Genomic DNA, 25,864 nt, shown 5'->3' on the forward strand with positions numbered 1-25,864 from the left:
GGTTAACAGAGTGAAGCAAATTCACACCTCACATAGCCACCCACCTTTTGTCCCTGGAGTGGCAATTAGTTCATTTAACAGACATCTTGAGTATGACTGGAGCCCTCCCAGTGTATGTTAGAGTTTAGAGCTTTTAGATGTGCTGATGTGTTTCTTTTGACCCCTATCGCTCCACTTCCTTCTCTTATTCTTCCTGTAACCATGTTTTTCTATCCACTGAAATATTTCTACCTTTGTAGACAGAAGTAGAAATAATATCTTTAGATTCCACATTAAATGGAATCATGTCATACTACCTTTTTTTGTTGGATTGATTTAATTTAGCATACTTTTAATATATTTCACATATATCAACTTGTTTAAAATAACAATTTAACATATAGTAAATAAAAATATTGAAATACTGTGCATTCTTTTTACATAAGTATTTAATATGTAGACTATATCATCCACTTACAGCCAGAACATCACATTGCTATTAGAAATAATTTTTAGATTTTTTTTTATAACTTTCACACCTGAAAAAAGGGTTCATGTACTTAAAATGTATTCAACAAACATAAAGTTTTTCAATAGCTGACCTTATGTCAGCTTAATATAAATTATTATATTAATGGAAATAAAATTTCGACTTCTCACTTCTCTTAGCCGTGATTCCAGAAAGGGGCCTTTGTTGAATCTGTATTTGGCTACACCAATAGAAGAAAGCCAGTCAACATCATGTTGTGATCGTCCCTGGCTCTTTTCTTCCGAGCTGTTTATGAAGCAGGGATCTCACAGGAAGCTGGGCTGTAAAGTTCTGGGCAGAGGTACAGAGCACTTTAACCTGTTACGTACCCCACCACTAATTAGCCCTCTGATGCTTTGTTTCTAAGAAGAATGAGACTTGTTTCTCTGCCCTGTTGGGTCTTGCAGAAGATGCTTTGAAGATCCAACTGAACCTCTAAATAATGGATTTCTAGACCTTATGGGTCCCAGACATCTTGTTCAATGAGACTTAAATACTTGCCTACAAATTAGTATTCTCGTCCCTCTTTATGGACCATGTTCTTATTTGTACCTGGTTTTAAAATTTTCATTGTGGTATCGTAGACTGTGTCTGAGATCCAGTACTTGACTGACCCAATGTTTCTCTTGGTGTTACGTGACTTTCTTGCCTTCAGGATTTGTGAAACCAGTGTTTGGCGGCTGCTAGTCATTTGACTCATGAAACTTACCACTAACTGAAATCTGCATTTTTGCCTCTTCCTGTTCATGTTTGAGTCGTTTTATAATGCTTCCTGAAATACTTCACTTAAAAAAGAAGTCAAACAACAAGAACAATAACAACAACAACAACAAAGCTCTTCCCAACTTGACACCATTTGAAGCAGTTAGGTCCTTTCCTGATGGGGCAGTTTGTGCTGCATACATTCAGGGCAGGAGAGATAAAGGGCGTGTGGAATCTGGAGGTGTGTCTCAAAATCCAACAAGCAGTAGACCTTGTTAGTCAGGTCAGGAGAAAGTCGGAGGCTTTCCCTTTTAATAAATTATTGTAGATTATATATGAATTTAAAATATTTTATCATTGTATTTTTTACATGTATGGGTGTTTTGCCTTTGCGTATATGTATATATAGCATGTGTGACTGGTGCCAGGAAAGGACACTGGATTCCCTGGAACTGGAGTTAGCACACAGCTCTGAAGGTACTCTGGAAGAGCAGCCAGTGCTTTTGACTGTTAAAGTCATCTCATATCTCCAGCCCTTGTAGATTATGTGTATTCCACATACTTCTTTTTTTTTTTCCGTTTAATGATTTCCCCTGCACATTTTTTTCCCCATGTGGGATGAGTGTGCATTTTCCTTCTCTGTAAATCTGTTCTAAAATCCTTTCAAATCTTAGCTGAGGCTTTCTTAGGCAGTGTTTTGTTTGTTTTCTGAGATAGGGTTTCTCTGTGTAGCTCTCAGAGATCTGCCTACCTCTGCTTCCAAGTACTGGTATTAAAGGCATGTACCGCCATTGCTCCCCAATTCTTACTCAGTGTTTTAGGGTTCCAATTTCCTTCAGGAAAGGAGATGTGTATAATCTTGGGGTTTCCCCATGGTCTGGTAAAATGAAAAGTGTTAATGATTGGTTTAGATTTTTCCTACGATTGTTCGGATCCCACGAGAGAGCTAGGGAAGACCACAGTGTAGCCAGCCTTCTTGGGGAGACAGCAACACAAATGCCAGAGAAATTTTCCAGTTGGCTTTCTATCAGACTTTTTTTTTGTAGTTTTTTTTTTAAAGCACTGATTCATTCTCTTTGCTAAAATTCAAAGAAGTCAGTGAATAATGCAAATATTAGAGATCATTTAATTTCAGAAGCTTAATTTCTGAAAAAAGAGGAGAGCTAAGAGGGTGGGATTTCCCTGTTTTAAACAAGGAAAGGATTTGTGGTGCTTTTAGAAGGCTTGGCTCTCTTCCATATAATTCCATACATGCTCAGCTATTAACCCAAAGTGAGGTCAAAGTGCATTTGTTTTTATAGAACTGAAATTGCCTGCAGATGCTTTTATTCTTTGTTTCTTTCCCTTGCTCAGGTCAGCATTCCTCTGAGACAGCCTGACCCTTCTTCACTGACACAGCAACAGTCTGTCCATCCATCCATCCATCCATCCATCCATCCATCCATCCATCCATCTATCCATCCATCTAGCCTGCTTCTTAATCTTATGTTCACATACCCTTATATTGCATTCATTAGACTTTTTTTTTGAAAACTGTCAAAATGTCTTTCTAGGGATCCTGACACCCCTCACTCAGCACTTTTGATGGGGTTTCAGTACAGTCATCTAGGACAGCATTGCTTTACAGAAATGGATTTGATTGAAACCGCCTACAGCAGGTGAAATAGCCAGGTGCCCACATTACAGCTCTGAAAATATCCCTTTGTGGTACCTTGTGGTTTTAGTTTCTGAGAAATGATGATGAGGAGCTACAACAGAAGGCAAGAAATATCAGGAATGTCTGTTTGCCTGGGTGTATTCAGTCAGAGGTAGAGTCCTGTTTGTGTGTGTAAGACTGGGGTTTTCCCCCCTCGCCTGGTGGTAATGTTGCAAGAACAAACTTTCCCCTCACTGCCTCCCTAGGGTAAAATGGCTGCCAAGATATTTTGGAACAGAAACTTAAGAGTATCTTGGCCACTGTGAGACAGTAACAAGGGTCCTTTGATATTTTCTATGTTCTCTGTGGTCAAGCTGTCATCTGTTTTCTTCTGAGGTTCTGAGATGTCATAGGCCAATACTGGCTTGTGACCTGTTTCTTTGAAGGATATGCTGTAGGAGTTGGCTCCTATTTGCGTTGGAAGGCTTGAAGGAGCAGCTCTTTTCAGAGGAGTTCTCATGGAGACCACTAGGGAGGAAGAGGAGACCAAACACAATGGGAAATGTTTAACAATTAAAACCAGCTCTTGCCTGTGTGGTCCTGCGTTTTACATCACTTCGTGGAAATGGACAGCTGGGAAAAAGCCTGATAGATGATAGAGCCAGTGTCCTGTTAAGCATAGTCTATAACGTAGACAAGAAAAGGGCAACATATTCAGACTGTCAAGGAAGTTATCTAACAGCTACGATGACCACAGGCCACCAGACTGCTGGTCCATAGCTTTACAGTTACCTGACTGAGAAAATAGAAGAAAGGTTGGCTGAGCCCAACCCAGAAACGTTCCAAAAATGTACTATGGTTTTTCAGCGTGCTAACACTTTTTATTCATTTTCAAGTGAAGTTTTCATTATCTGAAAATATGAAACTTTAAAACACAAAGCCCACATTTCATCATTCAATTTATGAGTATAAGATATAAAAATAGTGTTGTTTTATATTTACCTACTTCTTTTTAAAATATAAAATGTAGGTGCTGGAGAGATGGCTTGATGGTTAGGAGTGTGGACTGCTCTTGCAGAAGACCAGAGTTTTATTCCCAGAACTCATGTTGGGCAGCTCATAACTGCTGTAATTCCAACTCCAGGGCATCTAAAAGCACCTACAAACACTCACCTACAATTAAAAACCATAACAAAACAATAAATGAATGTATAAAATGTTAATAAGCAGGAAAATTTCCACCACTCAGAATCAATCCCTGACTATAGTGTGTATTCTTTTTTCATTTATATTTCCCATATGTGTGTATGTATGTATGTATGTATGTATGTATGTATGTATGTATGTATGTTGTTGTATTTCTCTGTCTCTGTTTTTCCTTCTTTTGGGATAGTCTCACTGTGTATCCCTTGGCTAGCCTGAAACTCACTAAGTAGACCAGGCTGGTCTTGAATTCGTAGAGATACACCTGCTTCTGCCTCCTAAATGCTGGATCAAAGATGTGCCACCATGCCTGGAACCTTTTATATTTAAACTAAAGCCATATTTTTTTCTAGATTTATATTTTATCATGTATGTAACTTTTCCCTTCCTCCCTTCTTACCTCCCTCCATCCCTCTCTTTCCTCTTCCTCCTTCTTCTCCTTCCTTTTATTGGATGACTTCTGTCTCCACGTCTCAAGTGCTAACATGACAGGTATTTGCTACCCACCTGATCGATAACTGCCAAGTGAGTTGTAATATCTACTTTTGTGAGTTGTGCCTATACTTACGCACTCCTGTGTTATTACTGTTATTCCACAGCTTGTTGAATTTTTTTGTATCTTATAAAGAATGAGAAAATGACATAATGATGCAATATGTCTTGAGGTTTTTTTTGAACTAATTATCCAGACCTGTTTCTCTGGAAAGTTCTCCAGGTGACAAATTTAGTGGATTTGTGAGAGAACTCCTGTGTGAGTTGGAAAGATAGAGTTAGGAGAAGTATTTGAAATGGTGCAGCCAGCCTTTAGTTGACACTTGAGGCACCCAAGTGCTTCTTGGTGTTAGGCACACAGGTACCTACAAGATCAGTCCTGATCAGGTCTGAAGAAAAGAGTCTTAGGGTGTAACAAAATAGTAAGTACAGTGGGGATATAGCTCAAGGCTAGCCAAGCTTACTTGGCATGTGTGAGGCCCAGAGTTTGCTACCCATTGCTCCCAAGAGGGCTAGGGGAAGAAATGTGTATTAGTTTCACTATGAGTCCTAGGCAAACTGACTCAAGAGAGTTCTGAGAAAGACCTATATTCATTTAACTGCAACTCCCATCCCACCCAGTGATCCACCACCATGCCTAGTAGCACCCACTTAACTGCATAGTCTCAGGCATATCTGTTGTCCCATATGTGACTCCAAAGCTCAGTTTGCTCATGTGGAACCCAGGAGACCTTTTGCAATATTGTGATGTCTATAGGAGAAAATGTAAAAGAACAAAGAGAGTGAGTGCCCAATTCATAATGGACTTTCAAATGGAAGTCAGAGCCACTACCACCACCACCATCATTATCACTGCTGTGGCTATATCTGTATTGATAATCTGTCTCTCATGGCTTTTACTCTACTTCCCTCTGTCCTCTAAATACTCTCAGCTATTGGGTGGTGTCCTGTTTCAAACACAATTTTTTTTCAATAGAATCAAATAGTTTACTTCCTGACTTCATGACATGATCCACCAAACTTACCAGTCCATCAAAAATGACCTCTCTTTAGTCTGTCTTCCTGTCCCCTTTTCCTTCCTGGAAAGTTTATAAGTGATGAGACATACTGCAGGTTTCATTTTTTCAGTCCTGGTCCTCTTGCTGTATTTGTTTGTGCTTTTCTCGCCATGCTATGATGACCTGCTCATCATAGCGTGCCTGGGAAGCAACCATCTGTCTGGACACTATTGCTCATTTCTAACAATAGCAAAGACAACTGTTGACTGAACACCTCATTTGTGCCAGATACACAAGCCTCACTGGGGAATGCTATTTCCTTCTCTGCAGCATCACAGTATGGCTCACAGGTATTAAGCAACATGCAAAACCAGGGATGAAGCTGAATCTTCAAGCCTTGCACCACAGTGTACAGATGGAGGAATGGACTTTTTTCCTTTTCTTTTTTTTATTAGATATTTTCTTTATTTATATTTCAAATGTTATCTCCAAGGTCCCTTATACCCTCCCCCTGCCCTGCTACGCAACCTACCCACTCCTGCTTCCTGGACCTGGCATTCCCCTGTACCGGGGCATATGATCTTCACAAGACCAAGGGCCTCTGCTCCCATTGATGGTCGACTAGGTCATCTTTTGGTACATATGCAACTAGAGACACAGTTCTGGGGGGTACTGGTTAGTTCATATTGTTGTTCCTCCTATAGGGTTGCAGACCCCTTTAGCTCCTTGGGTACTTTCTTCATTAGGTACTTTGGGTACTTTCTCATTTATTAGGGGCCCTGTGTTCCATCCAATAGAAGACTGTGAGCATCCACTTCTGTATTTGGCAGGCATTGGTGTAGTCTCACAAGAGAGAGCTATATCAGGGTCCTGTCAGCAAAATCTTTCTGGCATATGCAGTAGTGTCTGGTTTGCAAAGATCTCCCATGCTCATGGATTGGCAGTATCAATATAGTAAAAATGGGTATATTGCTGAAAGCAATCTACAGATTGAATGCAATCCCCATCAAAATTCTAACTCAATTCTTCACTGAGTTAGAAAGGGCAATTTGCAAATTCATCTGAAATAACAAGAAACCTTGGATAGCAAAAACTATTCTCAAGGATAAAAGAACTTCTAGGGAAATCACTAAGCCTGACCTCAAGCTGTACTACAGAGCAATTGTGATAAAAACTTCATGGTACTGGTACAGCAACAAACAGGTAGATCAATGGAATAGAATTGAAGACCCAGAAATGAATCCACACACCTATGGTCACTTGATATTTGACAAAGGAACTAAAACCATCCAGTGGAAAAAGGACAGCATTTTCAACAAATGGTGCTGGCTCAACTGGCGGTTATCATGTAGAAGAATGCGAATTGATCCATTCTTATCTCCGTGTACAAATCTCAAGTCTAAGTGGATCAAAGAACTCCACATAAAACCAGAGACACTGAAACTTATAGAGGAGAAAGTGGGGAAAAGCCTTGAAGATATGTGCATAGAGGAATGGATTTTTAATTTTTATTTCTGCCTGATATCATCTTTAGGTATAAAAATCTCATAACTCCAGGAAGGAGTGCATTATATATTAAACTGCTGGTAAATTGGGCTAAGTATAAAACATAGAGCTACCACTTACCTGCTTCTCTAGGGCAAAGGGCAAGTGGCTAAATTGGCATTTGAATAAATCCTATCAGGACAGAGGGTGAGCCATATTAAAAATAAGTAATCCCCACTGTCAATAAGACAAAAAGGCAACCAACAGATTGGAGGAAGACTTTTACCAATCCTACATCTGATTCAGGGCTAATATCTAATATATAAAAAGAACTCAAGAAGTTAGACTCCAGAGAACCAAGTAACCCTATCAAAGAATGGGTATAGAGCTAAACCAAGAATTCTCAGCTGAGGAATACTGAATGACTGAGAAACATCTAAAGAAATGTTTAACATCCTCACTCATCAGGGAAATGCAAATCAAAACAACCTGAGATTCCAGCTCACACCAATCAGAATGGCTAAGATCAAAAACTCAGGTGACAGCAGATGCTGGCAAAGATACGGAGAAAGAGGAACACTACTGCATTGCTGGTGGGATTCCAAGCTGGTGTAACTACTCTGGAAATCAGTTTGGTGGTTCCTCAGAAAATTGGACATAGTACTTGTCTTAGTCAGGGTTTCTATTCCTGCACAAACATCATGACCAAGAAGCAATTTGGGGAGGAAAGTGTTTACTCAGCTTACATTTCCACGTTGCTCTTCATCACCAAAGGAATTCAGGACTGGAACTCAAGCAGGTCAGGAAGCAGGAGCTGATGCAGAGGCCATGGAGGGATGTTCCTTACTGGCTTGCTTTCACTGGCTTGCTCAGCCTGCTCTCTTATAGAACCAAGACTACCAGCCCAGAGATGGTACCACGTACAAGGGGACCGCCCCTCTTGATCACTAATTGAGGAAATGCCTTGCAGCTGGATCTTGTGGAGGTATTTCCCATACCTAAGCTCCTTTCTCTGTGATAACTCCAGCCTGTGTCAAGTTGACACAAAACTAGCTGGTACAGTACTACCTGAGGACCCAGCAATACCCCTCCTGGGCATATACCTAGAAGATGTTCCAACATGTAATAAGGACACATGCTCCACTATGTTCATAGCAGCCTTATTTATAATAGTCAGAAGCTGGAAAGAACCCAGATGTCCCTCAACAGAGGAATGGATATAGAAAATGTGGTTCATTTACAAAATGGAGTATTACTCAGCTATTAAAAACAATAAATTCAGTAAATTCTTAGGCAAATGGATGGAACTAGAAAATATCATCCTGAGTGAGGTAACCCAATCACAAAAGAACACACATAGTGTGCATTCACTGATAAGTGGATATTAGTCCAGAAGCTCAGAATACCCAAGATACAATTTGCAAAACACAAGAATCTCAAGAAGACCACGATGTGGATACTTCAGTCCTTCTTAGAAGGGGGAACAAAGTTCCCATGGAAGGAGTTACAGAGGGAAAGTATGGAGAGAGACTGAAGGAATGACCATCCAGAGGCTGCCCCACCAGGGGATCCATCCCATATACAGTCACCAAACCCAGACTCTATTGTGGATGCCAATAAGTGCTTGCTGAGAGAAGCCTGATATAGCTTTCTCCTGAGAGGCTGTACCAGTCCTTGACAAATACAGAGATGGATGCTTTCAGCCAACCATTGGACTGAGCACAGGGTTCCCAGTGGAGGAGCTAGAGAAAGGACCCAAGGAGCTGAAGGGGTTTATAGCCCATAGGAGGAACAATCATATGAACTAACCAGTACCCCCAGAGCTCCCAGGGAATAAACCACCAACCAAAAATTACACATGGTGGGACTCATGGCTCCAACTGCAATGTAGCAGAGGATGGCTTTGTCAGTCATCAGTGGGAGGAGAGGGCCTTCGTTCTGTGAAGGCTCAATGCCCCAGTGCTGGGGAATGCCAGCTCCAGGAAGTGGGAGTGGGTGAGTTGGTGAGCAGGTGGAAGTGGGAGGGGATAGAGGGAGGGGGTTTTTCAGAGGGGAAACCAGGAACGGGTTAAACATTTGAAATTTAAATAAAGAAAATATCTAATAGACAAAAAAGAAAAAGGAAAAAAAGTAATCCTATTTGGCTAAGGTACACACACACACACACACACACTACACATATATACATATATATGTATGTGTATGTATATATTTGTGTGTATATATATATATTTTTTTTATTTTATTTATTCATTATTTTTATTTTTATTTTGTCTTGACAGATCTTGGATGTGAGTCATGGAAATGAACCTGAACTGAGAGTTGCTTTCCAAAGACTATCTCACCACTGGGATTCAGGCTGAACAAAGGAGTTAGATTCAGTGAGTTCTAACTGTGGGTGATGCTCACCATAATGGAGAAAGCAAACAAAGTCATGTGGTTCTATAATGCTGTTTGTAAGGTTTGGGTTCAGATTAGTGCATCTGTAAAGTCCTTAAAGAAAGATTAATGGCAGAGGAAAAGAGAACTGGAGGACAGACTAAACAGATGCTATTTACATGGGCTGGTAAGTCTGGTGGATCATGTCATGAAGAAGTCAGGATGTGTATATATAGAGCCTCCTCAGCATTTAAGGGAGACAAGAAGGCCTGGGGGTAAGGATGTGGATGGAGGGCAGGCATGAAGTAAATTACAGTAAATAAGGAGGCACACCCGATTAGCACCTCCCAAATATCAATTAGTATCAAGTTCCCATGAGGTTGGCTTAATTAATTTTGAGTGTGTATGTGTGTAGTGTATGTTCACGTATGTGCAGGTATGACCGTCCATGATCATGTGGAAGACAGAGGGGAATATTAGATAGACTGCTCCATGGCTTGCCCTCTTGAGACAAGATCTCTAGTTTAACTCAGTTTCTTGTGGATTACTTCAGTCTTTCTGAATCTGGGGTGTGGTGTGGTGTGGTGTGGTGTGGTGTGGTGTGGTGTGGTGTTTTATCAGAAATTCTAAATGATACTGCTGTTCAGTCAGATAAAAAACTCCAGTTTTGTTCGACTTGACTTGGAGGTTTGTGGTGTACCACAATTGACACTAAGTTTAGGGTGACAGCTAGTTTTCTGATTGTCGTGAGTGAATAAAAGTGAGTCAACCTTCACTAGCTAGCAGATAACAGTGGATTTGAAGGGTAAGGTGCTGAGTTCAGTTTTGAGATGTTAAGATGGACCGATCCTGTTGAATATCAATATTTAAAGCTTCTAGTGAGTTTTGACACTGCCAACATGGAGGAATAATATTTTAGGAATAGTTTCTCTGTAGTTTATTTCAAGATTTTAATTTTTTAATTTCTGATATTGAAATATATTTATATCACTTTCCCCTTCTCTTTACTGCTCCCAGTTCTTGATTATTCTCTTTTTCAAATTCATGGCCTCCTTTTCCTAATTGTTGGTACATATATGTATATATTCTAAATATGTAAATACAGCCTACTATCTGTATAATTTACAGACAATGTAACATGGAAGCGGAGAACTTACAGGGCCTCATCCTTACATAAAGAACAACAGGCAGATAAGGAATGCTAAGACCAGGAAAAATAGCCTTCCAATTGGTTATCCAATACCAAGTAGTCAGCCTGAAAATCTCTCTCTCTCTCTCTCTCTCTCTCTCTCTCTCTCTCTCTTTCACACACACACACACACACACACACACACACACACACACACACACACACACACACACACCACACACCTGACTATACTCTATATGTTACAGAGCACTGAAAGAGCCCAAATCTTCAAATTTCTATCAACTGTCAAACAATGGCTCTTAAGTAACTATCTTCATAATCCCTTACTTAGTCTATTGCTTTTAAAATTAAGTTGTAGCTGTGTGTGATAACACACACCTTTAATCCAGTCACCCAGGATGTAAAGGTAGGAGGTTATTTGTGAGTTCAAGGCCATCATGGTCTTCATTATCAAGACCCAGGACATCTAGAATTACACAGAGAGACCCCATCTAAAAAACAAAAAACCCCAAACCAACCCCCCCAAAATCTTTGTTTCCATTTCTTCTTCTTTCTTTTCTTTTTTTTTTAAAGATTTATTTATTTTATTTATATGAGTATATTTTAGCTGTCTTCAGACACCAGAGGAGGGCATCAGATCCCATTACAGATGGTTGTGAGCCACCATGTGGTTGCTGGGATTTGAACTCAGGACCTCTGGAAGAGCAGTTAGTGCTCTTAACTGCTGAGCCATCTCTCCAGCCCAGGTTGCCATTTCTTAAGTCCTTTAGATCCCAGAAACATGAAGTACATGTTGGTTACTTGGTTACTCTTCAGAACTTGAAAAAAAGATTGTATTGCTGAAGATATCATATTCTTGAGTCATAGACCACAAATAAATCAAGCTTTGACCAACCTGGAAGCTTCATCTTTCCTGGCTAACTTTCATAATGCTACAAGGTTCTATTTAGAGTAGTGGGGGAGGGAGAAAAGTATTCGACCATTGTACTTAGCTGTGAGCTCCATGAGATACAATAATGACTAGCCTGGCAAGATATGCCCCGGGGTGCAATATGGCACAAGTGAGAACAACCTATAGCTTCCTGCTTATGTTTAAAAGTTCCCTTTAGAAGACAGAACTCATGCCTGGTATTGTTAACTGGGCCAAATGTGTCTGGCTACGTCATAGCCCTAGGGGAGAATACAATATTATTATTCTATGTATTATTAAATTGCCACTGAGATCTATTTATACTGAGATTAGTACTGTATTCTCAGCAGAAGAGCTTCTTTTCATAGTAGGTGGTAATTAATACAAAGATCCACAACTTGCCAATGTGTAGAGCGTAAGAGATCATTCAGTGGTCAGCTCAAAATGAGATGTCTGTATCACACACTTTCTACTCAAGGGTCAGTAAGAGCAAAAGGAATGGGAGCAGCAAGATCATAAGAGGCAGCTAGGGGATGTCTGCAGTGAAACAGTATTTGCTGGGCGTGGCACAAGGGTTGCACACATGAACTCACCGTGGCTGTGACTGCCAGCATGGATCAGGGAGAGGCCTCACGAATTCCCCAGTTGTGAAGATGGTAATGGCTGCTGTGGGAGGGAGGCTCTTTGTTGTTCATGGATTCAGTTAAGAGACTACCTGTGCTTCAATTCATGGTCCTACACTCATGCACGTACAGGCAGAGCTAAATGTTTATCAAAAACAGAACACATGAAGTTGGGAGGGAAAGTGGTGTGTGTATAAGAGGATTTTGAAGGGAAGAAATGGGGATGGCATGTTTGATTAAAGCATACTTATATACAATATGAAATTCCCAAACAGTAAAAATGAGTCATAGTCTATTATCAATACTTATTTAGATCAGTTCATGGATTTAAACAAGCAACCTGCTAAGCTAAAATGTGTTACCTTTATGCTTTAGAGCAGTGGTTCTCAGCCTTCCCAATGCTGCAGCCCTTTAATACAGTTCTTCATGCTGTTGTGACCCTCACCCATAAAATTATTTCATTGCTACTTCATAACTGTAGTTTTGCTACTGTTATGAATCATAATGTAAATATCTGATATGCTGTATACCTGATATGTGACCCTTATGAAAAAAAGAATTGCTTAACCCCAAGGGGGTCACAACTCACAGGTTGATAACCACTACTTTAGATGAAGAGGTTTAGGGAGGTTGTGCAAGTTGCCCAAAGTAGTGCAGAATCAAAGCATTACGTCATATTGTATGCTTTTTTTTTCCTTTTTGATCAAGTTGCACATGCTAGGCAAAAACCTTACCACTAAGGTACATTACCAGCCTTTCAGCTAGAAATATTGGATCCAAATGTCTTTCTGCCTCTAAGCTCAGAGATTTTGAACATTCATGATTAGTGTCTCATGGGTCAGAAAGTGAAATTTTTTTACACAACTATAAAGGAATCAGTATGATCTATGACTAATACACTTTCTGCAGAATTCCAGATTCTGTCTAAATATAGAAAATTCATTTTGAAAATGAACTCAGGGTTCTTTTGAGAATCAGGGCACTTCCTTAATCATATAGTAAGTGGGTTCGTGTGGCTTTCCAGTGATCAGTATGATTGGGTTGATCTAAGTGCCTTCCCACCTTTGTCCAGCCCCATATGGGTCATCTACATTTTTTTGTACTCTCAAAACAGGGACTGGAGAGGATGTGACACTATTTTGTCTCTGTATGCTTTGCCTATAGTCTCCCAGTCTATGGTATGCATGTGTATGCACACATTTGTATGTGTGCACATAGGTGTGTACAGGTGTGCATACACTTTGTGTGTGTGTGTGTGTGTGTGTGTGTGTGTGTGTGTGTGTGTGCTTTTGGGGGACAGAGGTCTAAGCTGGGCTATCTCCTTCACTTGCTCTTCATCATCTTAGTTTGTGAGGCAGGGTCTCTAGCTGAACCAGAACTCACTGATGAAGTTAGGCTGGACGAACAGGGATGTCTAGGGATCCATCTGTCTCTGCTTCCCCAGATCTGGTATTACAAATGTGTGTGACAAGACCAGCTTTTGAATGCATGCTGGGAATCTACACTCAGGTCCCCTTGGTCGTGCACTAAGCAATCTACCAATGGAGCCATCTCTCCAGTCCCTTCCAGTATGCTGTGGAGACATATTCATTTTGGCATCAATTATAAAATGAGCTGTTGGTAGACCCAGATAGAAAAGAAGTTTCAGCACCAATGCTGGCTTTCTTTGTTGGTCATTACAGACATTTGCTCTCTTTTTCTTGGTAACACTGGCAAGCATGGGATGCTCTAGTAAGAAACATGCAGGTCATTATGAAGCCTGTCTGGCTAAGTTGATGTACTGAAAGAAATTACATTCTTTTCCATACAGTGAATCATGCAGTTGAAACTGAGTGGCATGCGTGATTACTTTTGTGAGAAACTAACTTCAATCAGTGTTTAAAATATTCGGGCTATATTCAAGCACAAAGATGTCTATCAGTTAAGTAAGAACTGGGTGATTGGCTTGCCTCCAGCATAGGCAAGTGCAAGTGCGAGTAAGGGAACCTCATCTAACTGGGAGAAGGCAGTTTCCTTTGCTCTTAAAACAAAGCAAAACATAATGACACATAGGTTTTTTTGTTTTTTTGTTGTTGTTGTTTTTTATTTTTGGTTGTCATTGAGTTAGAAGTTAATACCATGGAAGATATCATGAGACTATACAGGGACAGGCCTGATGGATCAGTGACAGGCTGTGGATGGCAGAAGTGAATTCTTGGGTCCTTGGTGAGATCACGGCACAGCTGACTGTGCTGGAGCCCCAGAGATGGTTCTTCCTGTCTGAGATGCTCTTAGTTGCTCTCTGAAACAAGAATCTGAAAGCACACTAAGCAAGCAGCATCACGAACAGCATGCACGGTTTGTAAATTCTTTCTTTTTAGAAGGTAGAACAACATTATGAACTAACCAGTACCCCGGAGCTCTTGACTCTAGCTGCATATGTATCAAAAGATGGCCTAGTCGGCCATCACTGGAAAGAGAGGCCCATTGGACACGTAAACTTTATATGCCCCAGTACAGGGGAATGCCAGGGCCAAAAAGGGGGAGTGGGTGGGTAGGGGAATGGGGGTGGGTGGGTATGGGGGACTTTTGGTATAGCATTGGAAATGTAAATGAGCTAAATACCTAATAAAAAATGGAAAAGGAAAAAAAAAAGAAATGCTTTGTAGAGACTCATAGTGCTATAATTTGTCTTCAGTACATTGAATTTCCCCCAAATACTATAACTCTCCTTTTGAGCAAATTGCTTATTTTTGCATTCATCAAGTTTGTGTCATTTGCCTACTACTTTGTGATTTTATCATGACCTTGTATCATCTGTACTGAAAATATTCGCTTTCTATTACACACACACCCACGCACACACGCACATATGTGCACACACATATGTATACACATACACAACAAATACATATACACACATATGTGCAAGGATGAATAACAATGATTCCCTTCATTTTAGTGTTGAACTTTATGGACTCATGTGCCTCATTGAGAATTTCTGATAAGCTATAATTCCTTTTCTCAGGCCAAAGCATTACTGCATCCATATCCATATGATTACACATACACTAGCATATAAAGAGAAGATCATACATGTGCATACACAGACTTTTCACAACTCAGAAGTTTAGGACATTAGACAGCATTCTGTGTATTTCACATTTGTCCTTCTACACTCATACAGTGTGATTCAGTTCACTGAATTCTGTGGTTGAATGTAAAACATGGGTTTTGAATATATCTGTCAATGACTAAGAGTAGTAAGTTAAGAGTAGTGAGCTAAACTGGGGCATCACTTTCCTCTCCATGACTGCTTTGAATAGACATAAGTTTTCCTGATACAGTCTTCCACGAGGCTCCAAGAATGAGGTTAAACTCTATAAAAAGAAAATTGACCAACCCTTAAAGCCATCCTTGTGAACTTTAAACACCACTGAATGTACATAGTAAAATTGTCCCTGGGCACACAGACTCCCAGGCTTGGGTGGAGTTCACATCGGCTGTTTTGCTAAAATAAACAAAAATGACTGAGAACTTTGGATTGCCTTTGTCTGAACTTGAGTGTCTGGATGGATCAGCAACAGTAGTGTATAACATACCTGCTTGTCAAACCAAGGAGAAACCCAATAGGCATGTGTTTCTTACAAGTCAACAAAAATAATCACACGATTGTAATTTGTGGTAGCCATTTGTTCTAAAAAGCCACCTCACACATTTTCCAGCCAAATAAGTCTTCCTTTGAAAGGCATGGGATGAAGAACAACATTAAGTAGACCATTTTGATCTCTAATTTCAAAAGATGACATTTTAAAATTCAACTGTAAATCTAATGAGACACACTACAACATCCAGAACACATTTGAGTTGGTTTATGAAACTAAAAACAAAAACAATGAATTTCTTAAGTTTTTAACTTAAAAATTATTATTATATTGAGACAACAGTTAACATTAAACATTTATAGATGGCTAGATCCAAACTTGAAGGGAACATTTGAGTTAAAAGTAGTTAGCAAACACACTATATGTATGTATCAAATTCTGAAACATGGAAAAAGTAGTTGAAAAAATCAGGCAGATTGTGTAAATGCAATATGAATTTATACACACCCAATTTTAGGAAAGCTACAGGAAGGTCCCATGCGCATTCTCTTGAGTGACGCCCTTGCTTTATATTAACAACACTGACCATCTGACTTCAGTATCCTCTTTACTCACAACTTGGTCAAAGACATCTCATAATTACTAAGTGCCTCAGAAACGATTTCTAAGGCTAGTAGCATGAATTTATTATGTGCTTTACTGGGTTTTGAGCATCATTGATCTCTGGGTTTTTTAGATCTGATCTCTTAGTGATACCATGAATTCATAGTAGCCACAAGTGAGATGTGTAAATGTCATTTTCTTATGTTTGAAATTTGCTTTTTCAAAAGCAAACAAAAATCGACTGAATTTAGTCAATATTGGTCATGTTATAGTGATTTGAGCACATAATTTAGATTGATGTCAATTAAATGATGTCTGTAGTCTATAAAAACGCGAACTCTTATAGCTGCTTCACTTAAGGAGTGGTTCCTCTGTGTATACAATTTCTCTAAGAATGTTGGAGATATTAATTAGTTGAACTTTGTGAAATGCATTAGGGCATTCTTTTTTTCTCTCTCTTTTTTTAATTAGGTATTTTCCTCGTTTACATTTTCAATGCTATCCCAAAAGTCCCCCATACCCACGCCCCAATCCCCTACCCACCCACTTCCCCTTTTTGGCCCTGGGGTTCCCCTGTACAGGGGCATATAAAGTTTGCAAGTCCAATGGGCCTCTCTTTGCAGTGATGGCCGACTAGGCCATCTTTTGATACATATGCAGCTAGAGACAAGAGCTCCTGGGTACTGGTTAGTTCATATTGTTGTTCCACCTATAGGGTTGCAGTTCCCTTTAGCTCCTTGGGTAATTTCTCTAGCTTCTCCATTGGGGGCCGTGTGACCCATCCAATAGCTGACTGTGACTATCCACTTCTGTGTTTGCTAGGCCTCAGCATAGTCTCACAAGAGACAGCTATATCTGGGTCCTTTCAGCAAAATCTTGCTAGTGTATGCAATGGTGTCAGCATTTGGAAGCTGATTATGGGGTGGATCCCTGCATATGACAATCACTAGATGGTCCATCCTTTCGTCACAGTTCCAAATTTTGTCTCTGTAACTCCTTCCATGGGTGTTTTGTTCCCATTTCTAAGAAGGGACAAAGTGTCCACACTTTGGTCTTCGTTCTTCTTGAATTTCATGCGTTTAGCAAATTGTATCTTATATCTTGGGTATCCTAAGTTTCTGGGCTAATATCCACTTATCAGTGAGTACATATTGTGTGAGTTCCTTTGTGATTGGGTTACCTCACTCAGGATGATGCCCTCCAGGTCCATCCATTTGCCTAGGAATTTCATAAATTCATTTCTTTTAATAGCTGAGTAGTACTCCATTGTGTAAATGTACCACGTTTTCTGTATCCATTCCTCTGTTGAGGGGCATCTGGGTTCTTTCCAGCTTCTGGCTATTATAAATAAGGCTGCTATGAACATAGTGGAACATGTGTCCTTCTTACCGGTTGGGACATCTTCTGGATATATGCCCAGGAGAGGTATTGCGGGATCCTCCAGTAGTACTATGTCCAATTTTCTGAGGAACCACCAGACTGATTTCCAGAGTGGTTGTACAAGCTTGCAATCCCACCAACAATGGAGGAGTGTTCCTCTTTCTCCATATCCTCGCCAGCATCTGCTGTCACCTGAATTTTTGATCTTAGCCATTCTGACTGGAGTGAAGTGGAATCTCAGGGTTGTTTTGATTTGCATTTCCCTGATGATTAAGGATGTTGAACATTTTTCCAGGTGCTTCTCTGCCGTTCAGTATTCCTCAGGTGAGAATTCTTTGTTCAATTCTGAGCCCCATTTTTAATGGGGTTATTTGATTTTCTGAAGTCCACCTTCTTGAGTTCTTTATATATATTGGATATTAGTCCCCTATCCGATTTGGGATAGGTAAAGATCCTTTCCCAATCTGTTGGTGGTCTTTTTGTCTTATTGACGGTGTCTTTTGCCTTGCAGAAGCTTTGAAATTTTATGAGGTCCCATTTGTCAATTCTCGATCTTACAGCACAAGCCATTGCTGTTCTATTCAGGAATTTTTCCCCTATACCCATATCTTTGAGGCATTTCCCCACTTTCTCCTCTATAAGTTTCAGTGTCTCTGGTTTTATGTGGAGTTCCTTAATCCACTTAGATTTGACCTTAGTACAAGGAGATAGAAATGGATCAATTCGCATTTTTCTACGTGATAACTGCCAGTTGTGCCAGCACCATTCGTTGAAAATGCTGTCTTTCTTTAAGGGATTTTTGTGTTTCCTCTTTAATGTCTTCTACTTGTTTAGCAGTGTTCTCCTGTATTTCTTTAAGTGAGTTATTTAGGTCCTTCTTGATGTCCTGTACCATCATCATGAGATATGCTTTTAAATCCAGGTCTAGCTTTTCAGGTGTGTTGGGGTGCCCTGGACTGGGCAAAGTGGGAGTGCTGGGTTCTGATGATGGTGAGTGGTCCTGGTTTCTGTTAGTAGGATTCTTACGTTTACCTTTCGCCATCTGGTAATCTCTGGAGTTAGTTGTTATAGTTGTCTTTGTTTAGAGATTGTTCCTCTGGTGATTTTGTTACCTCTATCAGCAGACCTGGGAGACTAGCTCTCTCCTCTGAGTTTCAGTGGTCAGAGCAGTCTCTGCAGGCAAGGTCTCCTCTTTCAGGGAAGGTGTACAGTTATCTGGTGTTTGGACCTCCTCCTGGCCGAAGATGAAGGCCCAAAACAGGATCTTTCTCAGAAGCTGTGTTGCTTTGGCCTGTCACGGAAGCCGTTGTTTCAGTAGTCCACACTCTCACCTGTGTAGACTACTTTCCGCAGAGTCCCGGAACCAAGGTGGCTCCCGCGGAACTTGAGGCAGAAGCCTCCCGGGCCGGGCGGACACCTGTGCTCTGACCAGGAAGGTGGCCCGTTGTCTGGCGCCGAAAATGGCGCCGGCATTAGGGCATTCTTGATGAATGTTTGGGGATGTAGTTTTAAACAAACAAAAAAAAAAGATTAACTCTTTCTGCCTTATAGAAAACATAAATTCATTTTCTCTAATTTAGTGGTCAAAATTTTTTGATGTTACCATGCATACAGAGTGTTTTGGTGGTTGGGATTTAAGAATAGATCACATGGAGTAGTAAGCATAAACAGGAAACTTTTCTTAAGAAGACTACACATCACTGAGATCAATATTCTTATACACACACACGCACACAAACACACACATATACAGATCTCTATGTATATGTGCACATATGTAATTCAAAGGAGTATCTTTTATTGTTGATTTTATTCTCAATGATTAGACTGTATACCATTTAAGTAATGCTTTGTGTTGGTGAGCAATTTGAAATATTTCTTCCTTGATATCCTTTTTTTCATGAGGTTCTTTTTTTTTCATGAGCATATCATAACTATAATTTATAATTACATTCCATTTTTATTACTGATAAAATCACAAATCAGTAAGTTATTTTTCTTTGAAAATATTAGTTTTGAAAATTTTTAGATAGTATAAATTCTACACTGTAAAATGTACATCATTCTGGCGACTTCTTGACATTTTTCTGTTTGACAGAGTTTGATTAACTTATACCCAGTCATTGTGCTTTGAATGAGAAATGTCCCTGAGAGGTTCATGTATTTGAACACGTGGTCAACAGTTGGTGGTGGCACTGTTTGGGGAGATTATAGAAGCTTTAGTAAGTACAGCCTCACTGGAGGAAGTACGTCACTATGGGGTGGGCTTAAAGGATGTATAGCCTTGCCTCACCTCCTCCTCCCCATCTCTGCTTTCTAGATGCAATCACTGGTGCTGGAAAATATAAACATGGGCAAGTCTAAAAATTCTTGTTTTTAAATATTTGTAGGAATTGATATAATGTATCTTCATATGTGTGTTTGTGTGTGTGTCTGTGTAGCCAGTAGCAAGATGGCTCTACCATTTTTCTTGCTTTACTTTTGCTCATTTGGCAGGTGGTTTTTTTATGGCCATGCTTAGTCAGAATCTCAAATTCTGTCAAGTTCTATAATGTTCTTATAGAGAGAAATCACATCATACACCCTGGACTGTAAAACAAGATATATCCTAAACTCTGTTCCATGAGACTCATTAATTCTTAAGTATGTTTAACTTAAAGGTTTGAATACAATAGAAATGGGTGCATTTAAAAAACAACTTACCAGAATTCCCCCTCCTCCCAAAAAATAAACTTCAAAAATATGAAGAAATGGTTTTGGTTGAACTATTTGAAGAACAAAGGTGTTTTTACACCTCCCCCTTCCTCCTCAAGTAACACCGTATGGTGGAAAATCACTTTCCACCTAAGAGACCAATTTTAAATTAAATATGAGGTACAAGGGTTTGATCTGAAAAAACGCCATACACTAGAAGTGGTGGTTATTTTTTTAAAAATTTTTTATAAGATATTTTCTTCATTTACATTTCAAATGCTATCCCGAAAGTTCCTTATACCCTTTGCCTGCCCTGCTCCCCTAACCACCCACTCCCAGTTCTTGGCCCTGGTTTTCCCCTGTACTGGGGCATATAACGTTTGCTAGACCAAGCGGCCTCTCGTCCCAATGATGGCCAAGTAGGCCATCTTCTGTTACATATGCAGCTAGAGACATGAGCTCTGGGGGTACTTATTAGTTCATATTGTTGTTCCACCTATAGGGCTGCAGACCTCTTCAGCTCCTTGGGTGCTTTCTCAAGCTCCTTCATAGGGGACCCTGTGTTCCATTCTATAGATGACTGTGAGCATCCACTTCTGTATTTGGCAGGCACTAGCAAAGTCTCACATGAGAAAGCTATATCAGGGTCCTTTCAGCAAAATCTTGGTGGCCTATGCAGTAGTTTCTGCATTTGGTGGCTGATTATGGGATGGACCCCGGGAGGGGCAGTCTCTGGATGGTTCATCCTTTCGTCTTAGCTCCAAACTTTATCTCTGCAACTCCTTCCATGGATATTTTATTCCCTATTCTAGGGAGGAATGAAGTATCCACACGTTGGTCTTCCTTCTTGATTTTCTTGTGTTTTGGAAGTTGTATCTTGGGTATTCTAGGTTTCTGGGCTAATATCCACTTATCAGTTGGTGCATATCAAGTGACTTCTTTTGTGATTGGGTTACCTCACTCAGGATGATATTCTCCAGATACATCCATTTGCCCAAGAATTTCATAAATTCATTGTTTCTAATGGCTGAGTAGTAATCCATTTTGTAAATGAACCACATTTTCTGTATCCATTCCTCTGTTGAGGGACAGACATCTGGGTTCTTTCCAGCTTCTGGCTATTATAAATAGGGCTGTTATGAACATAGTGGAACATGTGTCCTTATTACCAGTTGGAACATCTTCTGGGAATATGCCCAGGAGAGGTATTGCTGGATCTATCGGTAGTACTATGTCCAGTTTTCTGAGGAACCACCAGACTGATTTCCAGAGTGGTTGTACCAGCTTGCAATCCCACCAGCAATGGAGGAGTGTTCCTTTTTCTCTACATCCTCGCCAGCATCTGCAGGCACCTGAATTTTTGATCCTAGCCATTCTGACTAGTGTGAGGTAGAATCTCAGGATTGTTTTGATTTGAATTTCCCTGATGATTAAGGATGTTGAACATTTTTTCAAATGCTTCTCAGCCCTTCAGTATTCCTCAGTTGAGAATTCTTTGTTTAGCTTTGTACCCCATTTTTAATGGGGTTATTTGAATTTCTGGAGTTCAGCTTCTTGAGCTCTTTGTATATATTGGATATTAGTTCCCTATTAGATTTAGGATTGGTAAAAATTCTTTCCCAATCTGTTGGTGGCCTTTTTGTCTTATTGACAGTATCTTTTGCCCTACAGAAGCTTTGCAATTTTATGAGGTCTCATTTGTCAATTCTTGATCTTACAGCACAGGCCATTTCTGTTCTGTTTAGGAATTTTCTCCCTGTGCCCATACCTTCTAGGCTTTTCCCTACTTTTTCCTCTATAAATTTCAGTGTCTCTGGCTTTATGTGGAGTTCTTTGATCTACTTAGACTTGAGATTTGTACAAGGAGATAAAAATGGATCAATTCCCATTCTTCTATATGATAACTGCCAGTTGTGCCAGCACCATTTGTTGAAAATGCTGCCTTTTCCCCACTGGATGGTTTTTGCTCCCTTATCAAAGATCAAGTAACCATAGGTATGTGGGTTCATTTCCGGGTCTTCAATACTATTCCATTGGTCTACGTGTCTGTCGCTATACCCTTTGAGTAGAGAAAGGCCACTGATTTGTTTGAGTTAATTTTATATCCAGCTACTTCATTGAAACTGTTTATCAGGTTTAGGAGTTCTCTGGTGGAACTTTTAGGGTCACTTATATATATCATATCATCTGCAAAAAGTGATATTTTGACTTCTTCTTTTCCAATTTGTATCCCCTTGATCTCTTTTTGTTTTCAAATTGCTCTGGCAAGGACTTCAAATACTGTATTGAATAGGTAGGGAGAAAGTGGGCAGCCTTGTCTAGTCCCTGATTTTAGTGGGATTGCTTCCAGCTTCTCACCATTTACTTTGATGTTGGCTACTGGTTTGGTGTAGATTGCTTTTATTATGTTTCGGTATGGGCCTTGAATTCCTGATCTTTCCATGACTTTTATCATGAAGGGGTGTTGCATTTTGTCAAATGCTTTCTCAGCATATAATGAGATGATCATTTGATTTTTGCCTTTGAGTTTGTTTATACAATGGATTGCCGTATATTAAACCATCCCTGCACCCCTGAGATGAAGCCTACTTGGTCATGATGGATGATCATTTGGTGTGTTCTTGGATTTGGTTTCCGAGGATTTTATTGAATATTTTTGCATGAATATTCATAAGGGATATTGGTCTGAAGTTCTCTTTCTTTGTTGGATCTTTGTGAAGTTTAGGTATCAGAATAATTGTGACTTCATAGAATCAATTGGGTAGAGAACCTTCTGTTGCTATTTTCTGGAATAGTTTGAGGAGAGTTGGAATTAGGTCTTCTTTGAAGGTCTGATAGAACTCTGCACTAAACCCATCTGGTCCTGGGCTTTTTTGGTTGGGAGACTATTAATGACTGCTTCTATTTCTTTAGGAGAAATGGGACTGTTAAGATCATTAATCTGATCCTGATTTCACTTTGGTACCTGGTATCTGTCTAGGAAGTTTTCTATTTCATCCAGGTTTTCCAGTTTTGTTGAGTATAGCCTTTTGTAGTAGGATCTGATAATGTTTTGGATTTCCTCAGGATCTGTTTTTATGTCTCCCTTTTCATTTCTGATTTTGTTAATTAGGATACTGTCCCTGTGCTCTCTACTTAGTCTGGGCAAGGGTTTATCTATCTTGTTGATTTTCTCAAGCTCCTTGTTTGGTTGATTCTTTGAATAGTTCTTCTTGTTTCTACTTGGTTGATTTCAGCCCTAAGTTTGATTATTTCCTGTCATCTACTCCTCTTGGGTGGATTTGCTTCCTTTCATTCTATAGCTTCTAGGTGTGTTTTCAGACTGCTAGTGTATGCTCTCTTAAGTTTCTTTTTGGAGGCACTTAGGGCTATGAGTTTTCCTCTTAGGACTGCCTTCATTGTGTCCCATAAGTTTGGGTATGTTGTGGCTTCATTTTCATTAAACTCTAAAAAGTCTTTAATTTCTTTCTTTATTTCTTCCTTGACCAAGGTATCATTGAGTAGAGTGTTGTTCAGTTTCCATGTGAATGTTGGCTTTCCATTATTTATGTTGTTATTGGAGATCAGCCTTAGTCCATGGTGATCTGATAAGATGCATGGGATAATTTCAATATTTTTGTATCTTTTGAGGCCTGTTTTGAGACCAATGATATGGTCAATCTTGGAGGATGTACCATGAGGTGCTGAGAAAAAGGTATATCCTTTTGTTTTAGGATAAAATGTCGTGTAGATATCTGTTAAATCCATTTGTTTCATAACTTCTGTTAATATCCATGTGTTTCTGTTTAGCTTCTGTTTCCAGGATCTGTCCTTTGGTGAGAGTGGGGTGTTGAAGTCTTCCACTATGTGTACTTTAAGCTTTACTAAAGTTTCTTTAATGAATGTGGCTGCCCTTGCATTTGGAGCTTAGATATTTAGAATTGAGAGTTCATCTTGGTAGAATTTACCTTTGATGAGTATGAAGTGCCTCTCCTTGTCTTTTTTGATAATTTTGGGTTGGAAGTCAATTTTATTCGATATTAGAATGGTTACTCCAGCTTGTCTCTTCAGACCGTTTGCTTGGAAAATTGTTTTCCAGCCTTTTACTCTGAGGTAATGTCTGTCTGTATCTGTGAGGTATATTTCCTGTAAGCAACCAAATGTTGGGTCCTGTTTGTGTAGCCAGTCTGTTAGTCTATGTCTTTTTATTGAGGAATTGATTCCATTGATGTTAAGAGAATTCAAAGAAAAGTAATTGTTGCGTTCTGTCATTTTTGTTGTTAAAGTTGGGAATCTGTTCTTGTGGCTGTCTTCTTTTAGTTTTGTTAAAGGATTACTTTCTTGCTTTTTCTAGGGTGTACTTTCCATCTTTGTGTTGGTGTTTTCCCTTTATTATCCTTTGAAGGTCTGTATTCGTGGAAAGATATTGTGTGAATTTGGTTTTGTCATGGAATACTTTGGTTTCTCCATCTATGTTAATTGAGAGTTTGGCTGGGTATAGCAGCCTGGGCTGGCATTTGTGTTCTCTTAGTGTCTTTATAACATCTGTCCAGGATCTTCTGGCTTCTGGTGAGAAGTCTGGAGTAATTCTAATAGGCCTGCCTTTATATGTTACTTGACCTTTTTCTCTTATTGCTTTTAATAGTTTGTCTTTATTTAGTACATTTGTTGTTCTGATTATTATGTGTCAGGAGGAATCTATTTTCTGGTCCAGGGTATTTGGTGTACTGTAGGCTTCTTGTATGTTCATGGGCATCTCTTTCTTTAGATTTGGGAAGTTTTCTTCTATAATTTTGTTGAAGATATTTGCTGGCCCTTTAAGTTGAAAATCTTCATTCTCATCCACTCCTATTATCCGTAGGTTTGGTCTTCTCATTGTGTCCTGGATTTCCTGGATATTTTGAGTTAGGATCTTTTTGCATTTTGCATTTTTTTTTATTGTTGTGCCGATGTTCTCTATGGAATCTTCTGCACCTGAGATTCTCTCTTCCATCTCTTGTATTCTGTTGCTGATGCTCATATCTATGGTTCCTGATTTCTTTCCTAGGATTTCTACCTCCAGAGTTGTCTCCTTTTGGGTTTTCTTCATTGTTTCTACTTCCATTTTTAGATCTTGGATGGTTTTGTTCAATTTCATCACCTGATTGGTTGTGTTTTCCTGTAATTCTTTAAGGGATTTTTGTGTTTCTTCTACCTGTTTAGCAGTGTTTGCCTGTAGTTCTTTAAGAACTTCTACCTGTTTAACATTGTTCTTCTGTAATTCCTTGAGAGATTTTTATGTTTCCTCTTTAAGGGCTTCTACTTGTTTAGCAGTATTCTCCTGTAATTCCTTGTGGGATTTTTGCGCTTCCTCTTCAAGGGCTTCTTTCTGTTTAGCAGTGTTCTCCTGTATTTATTTAAGTGAGTTATTTGTGCCCTTCTTAAGATCTTCTACCACCACCATCAGATATGATTTTAAATCCGCATCTTGCTTTTTGGGTGTGTTGGGGTATCCAGGACTTTTTGTGGTGGGCATACTGGGTTCTGATGATGTGCAGT

The 25,864-nt window shown here is 39.6% G+C and overlaps 1 long non-coding RNA gene across 1 annotated transcript in view; it reads left to right on the plus strand.

The window, feature by feature from the left end:
* The window catches only part of Gm12610 (predicted gene 12610), a 223,442-nt gene that overhangs the window by 95,288 nt on the left and 102,290 nt on the right, over window positions 1-25,864 (plus strand). The window contains exon 5 of the long non-coding RNA NR_132431.1: window positions 9,307-9,405. This is a non-coding gene — a long non-coding RNA (predicted gene 12610). The remainder of the gene's footprint in view (window positions 1-9,306; window positions 9,406-25,864) is intronic.

Source organism: Mus musculus, chromosome 4 (genome assembly GCF_000001635.26).
Source record: "Mus musculus strain C57BL/6J chromosome 4, GRCm38.p6 C57BL/6J".
NCBI lineage: Eukaryota > Metazoa > Chordata > Mammalia > Rodentia > Muridae > Mus > Mus musculus.